General features: G+C 46.2%; 1 long non-coding RNA gene across 2 annotated transcripts; it reads left to right on the forward strand.

Annotated features, from left to right (window-relative positions):
• The first annotated feature begins 6 nt into the window (after positions 1–6).
• On the forward strand, positions 7–4,922 carry LOC117092352. Of its 2 annotated transcripts, XR_004440756.1 has the most exons (4): positions 7–586; positions 2,945–3,144; positions 3,832–3,973; positions 4,567–4,922. It is a non-coding gene; the product is annotated as an uncharacterized LOC117092352 (long non-coding RNA). The 2 variants fall into 2 exon arrangements; XR_004440757.1 differs by lacking the exon at positions 2,945–3,144.
• Positions 4,923–5,148: the final 226 nt, after the last annotated feature.

The raw sequence follows: 5,148 nt of genomic DNA on the forward strand, positions 1-5,148 counted from the left end.
TCTTGTAATCCTCCCAAGATGATCTGATACAGGATGTTACTCTTTTCTAAGACAATCTGTTCCTTAAGAAATCTGTGTGAATGAGACTTTACAAAATTCTTTGGTCAGACACTGTTCATCACGTTGTCACAGGAGATTCCATAGCAAGGCCACAGGTCGCTCTTTTCCTCTGAGAGCACTGAGAGAACATCGTCATGATAATAAATAAGGAGCAATAGAGCCATGAATGAGCACTAGGCCTGTCACGGAATTATCGTCTTCAGAGGGACCGTGTTGATTCCAGAAGGCGTTTCGAGTGGCGACCGTGAGGGCTGCACACCGTGCCCTGTGCTCAACATTCATCGCTGCAGACGTGCTTTCCCCGCCTAGGGGAGGCTCCCCGAGACCCGAGCCGTGAGAGCTTGCAGCCTCCTTGGCCGTGCTGACCACCACGCGTGGTTGGCACTTCCCGCCCTGCAGGGCCTGGCATACAGTAGGTGCTTAGCGGAAGTTTATTGTCTGATTAACAAAATGCTCTTTTCCAGTCCAGTGTGGAGCACCTGACGGAGAAAATGAAGACCACCATCCAGAGGGGCCTTGTGCTCAGGTGAGTGAGAGACCAGGGCTGTTCTTACGGTCACCGTCACACCGTGGTTCTTAGATTCTGGTCTGTGACTTTGGGCTGGATAAGTGGTAATTTCTTTGGCGGGAGTCACTACACACTGAGCAGATGCAGAAGAGAGTCGTGGTGCATGTTCTAAAGACTTGCCCGCATTTAGACAACTAAAATTTTTCCTTTATAGTCTTACTCTTTTAGATATCTCACAATAATTTCTCTAATTAGCATCTGATGTTTATGAAGGAAAAAGGAAATACAGTCATCCCTCTTAGCCTCAGGGAATGTGTCCAAAGACTCCAGTGGGTGTCTGAAACTGGGGATAGTACCCGCCCCCTGTATACATGAGGAGGGTACGGATAACCATCTGATAACCAAGGTGGCTACTGAGTGACTCAGGGGCAGTCTCCACAGCATGGAGACTTTAGGGCACAGGGATGATTCGCGTTCTGGATGGGACAGAGCAAGACAGTACGAGATTTCATCACTCCCTGTTATCTGGGCTTAGGTGAAATCAACATCCTGTGTTGGTTTGTTGTGTCGCATTTTGTGTCGCATATGTTGTCACTATACAACAAAACAATCTGGAGTATACGTATACACCCAGTTAGCTGGGAGACTTTTTTTTTTGTTTGAGACAGAGTCTTGCTCTGTTGCCCAGGCTGGAGTGCAGTGGCACAATCTTGGTTCACTGCAACCTCCACCTCTTCCAGGTTCAAGAGATTCTCCTGCCTCACCTTCTGAGTAAATGGGAGTACAGGCGCCCACACCATGCCCAACTAATTTTTGTATTTTCAATAGAGATGGAGTTTCACTGCATTGGCCGGGCTGGTCTCAAACTCCTGACCTCAGGTGATTTGCCCACCTTAGCCTCCCAAAGTGGTGGGATTACAGGCGTGATCTCCACTGTGCCGGCCAAAACATATAAACTTTTTTTTTTTTTGAGGCGGAGTCTTGCTCTTTGCCCAGGCTGGAGTGCAGTGGCCGGATCTCAGCTCACTGCAAGCTCCGCCTCCTGGGTTCCCGCCATTCTCCTGCCTCAGCCTCCAAGTAGCTGGGACTACAGGCGCCCGCCACCTCGCCGGCTAGTTTTTTGTATTTTTAGTAGAGACGGGGTTTCACTGTGTTCGCTAGGATGGTCTCGATCTCCTGACCTTGTGATCTGCCCGTCTCGGCCTCCCAAAGCTGGGATTACAGGCTTGAGCCACCGCACCCGGCCAAAACATCTAAACTTTTAAGTCATGTCAGACATCACCAGCTTTAGGATTCTTTCGTTGGTGAGGTTTGAGTAATGGGGATTTTTAGGGAACTGTCAGCTTTCACGAAAACAGTGACAACCCCATTACTTGGAAATGCTTATTCAAATTAAACACTTCATCAAGTTAAAAACGGGAGCTTTCTAAGATTTAAAATGGATTATCAGACATGTAATATACTTGGCACTCACCCCCAAACCAGAATGACCTGGAATGAGCTGCTTGCAGGCACACGCCTGTTGTGAGCTGAGCCTGGGACACAGCGGTCCAGCATTCCTAACTCACACACACTCCTTCCTCACCACCTCCTATTCTTTATACTTTTAAACCAGAGCCCGTGAATTTATTCCAGAGAGCTGATGAATCCCCTGAAATGATGATGAAATAGTAGGCGTATGTGTGATTTTGTTAAAGAATCCACAACGGTTATCAGATTCTTAAGCTGCGACCCATCCCCACCCCAGATGAGTTTATGAAATCCTGATTGAAGATTTTAAAATTTTGGAGACTGTTAGTGGACTCGTTCCATTGATTAAAATCCTCCTCTTACTGGGCAGGGGGAACACTTGACACTTTTGCTTAACAGGCTGAGTTCAGGCTACAGGAAACACAGATTTTGTTTTGTTCTGTTCCAGCTCTCCGTAAAGACCTGGAAATGAAAACGTGAATTCTGTGAAATAGAAATCATCATTTCTATTGAACAGCAAAGTGTTGCTGTATAACTGATATTTCATATGACTCTAACCACCAACAGGGTAGGGCACCCTTTCCATTTGATAGAAACTTTGGAATCAAAATCTCTGCCAGAGCTGTGGAGTGGATTACTGCAAAACTCAAGGAGGCCCAGTGCAGAGACAAGGGGTCCGGGGAGGGAGGCAGTCTGCCTTGGTGAAAATGCTGTCCTATCGGGGAGAAGTAGGGTGCTGGTTCCTTCTTCAGTTCAGTACTGAGCTGCGTGTGATGTTCTAACTCGTGCTGGTCTCTGAGCATTGCTATTTAACCAACCTTGGATTTCTGGGATAAGGTCAGCTTGGGCGGGGTGACATGTTCTCTTTTATCACTGCTAGATTCAACCTGAAGTTCTTTTGTGCAGGCTTTTTGCTCTGGAGATCCTGAGCGTCAGCCCACAGTTTCCCTCACAGTTTAAGTGGGACCTTCTATTTTTTGGATGTTTGTTAGGAGAACCTCCTTGTGACTCCATCCATCAGAACTTCCAGTTTTGAGGAAGATTTGGCTGCTGAATGAATTGTTCATGTTTGTAGAACTATGCATGTTTTTCCTTAAATCAGTTTTGTAAGTTACATATTCTAAAAAATCTTTAGATAAACTGAAAAGTTTAAAAAAACATGACATTTTATATAATACTCTTGTTAATGGTTCCAACGTGGCTGGTCCCCACTCACTCCTGAGTGGCTATTTGTGCCAGCATCTTTCTCACCCACCCCCCCAGCTTTCTTCAGTCATACCAGATGTGTGCTTTTATTAGGGCAAACCATTATCACTGCCAATGTCCGACTTAGAAGAATGACAGTCTACAAAAAGCAGTGATGTGAATAGTTTCAATTGGTTTGTCTTTTTGAAGAACTGACTGATTCTCTCTACATCAATTTTCTTTTGCTAGTTTAGCTATGGATGTTTCTTACACCTCAGTGTGTGTATTCGTGAGCATCAATTTCTTAAGGTAATTTCCCTATTCCACTATTTAGTGAAAAATTCTCTCCACTGACAGGAAAAACAAAAGCTGCTTTCCAGGAAACCATCAGGGCGATCCTACAAGAGCAGAGCTGCACAAGTCCAGGCCGGGACGCTGGCCACACTGCGCGGTTGTTGGCTGTTCTTGGCTGTTCTTGGCCTCCCCGAGGCTTCCAGGCCAGGTTCAGCACGGTTGCCAGGAATCTCACTTTTCATCTCGCCCATGTTTCTGCTCTCCCACCTGCCATGTGACAGGGTGTTGTTAATCTGTTTTTTAATCTTTTATAGGAAAAAAATTGACCACTGATGATTCCATTTGTGTGCTGGGAATAAGCAAAAGAAATGTTATTTTTCAACCTGTGGCAGAGCTGAAGAAGCAAACGGATTTTGAGGACATCGGAGTTTTATTGCCTTAGCAAACCCAGCCAATGTGAGTACAGGATAGGGGAATGGCCGTTGCTGTTGCTTTTGGCAACTCATTCAGGGGGTTTGAAGAACTAGCTTTTCTGAAGCTCAGTTAAAAAATACTAGGTCTTGGCCAGACACGGTGGCTCACACCTATAATCCCAGCACTTTGGGAGGCCTAGGTGGGTGGATCACAAGGTCAAGAGAATCAAGACCAGCCTGGCCCACATGGTGAAACCCCGTCTCTACTAAAAATACAAAAATTAGCCAGGCCTGGTGGTATACACCTGTAGTCCCAGCTACTCAGGAGGCTGAGGGAGGAGAAATCGCTTGAACCCGGGAGGCAGAGGTTGCAGTGAGCTGAGATTGCACCAGTGCTCTCCAGCCTGGGGACAGAGTGAGACTCTGTCTCAAAAGAACAACAATAAGAAACCACCACTAGGTGTTTGGGAAGAATTTTTAGAAATATAAAAACAATGGTTTCATTTGACCCTGAAATTGGCTTTATCATCTAGTTGATTCAGCCGACCCTACAAACCCCGTGTTTCTGGCAAGACCACTCACTCTGCTGGCCGTGGCATCTCTCAGCCTCACTGCTGTCCCCCCTTACTTCCACAGGCACAGGATTCCCAAAGAACAGCGGTGGCTCAAGCTGCGACCCCTCATGAAGATCTTGGCCAAGTACAAGGCCAGCTATGACGTGTCAGACTCAGGCCAGCTAGAGCACGTGAAGCCCTGGAGCGTCTGACCCAGTCCTGCCTGCAAGTGCCTGCAACCTGGACTCACCATGGACCATCTGTTTTTGTAACACTTAAGTTATTTATCAGCACTTTATGAAAGTATTATTGACATTAATACCTAACCAGGAAGCACCTGTCACCGCCCATGTGCCCCACCAGCTCCAGTGCATGCTGTCTGTGGACTGTGTCTCATGCTTTCAGATGTGTGTATTAAATGTTTGCCTACAACTGCAACAGTTCTCCATTTTTGTTTAAGTAGGAGATTAAAACCTCAATCTATGGGTGGCTACTAATGGTTTTCTCAGCACTTTTGTGGGCAAAGATTATAAAAATATTTTTAGTAGGGATCACTGAACTATGCACAACTCATAAAAGGAAAAAAGCCAGTTGTTTACACAGGCCAAAGGGAACACTGTGTTTATTGCCATGTGTCAGTTTCCATCCACAGCAGCAGGCCAGG

Source organism: Trachypithecus francoisi, unplaced genomic scaffold (genome assembly GCF_009764315.1).
Source record: "Trachypithecus francoisi isolate TF-2019V2 unplaced genomic scaffold, Tfra_2.0 Contig01440, whole genome shotgun sequence".
Taxonomy (NCBI): Eukaryota; Metazoa; Chordata; class Mammalia; order Primates; family Cercopithecidae; genus Trachypithecus; species Trachypithecus francoisi.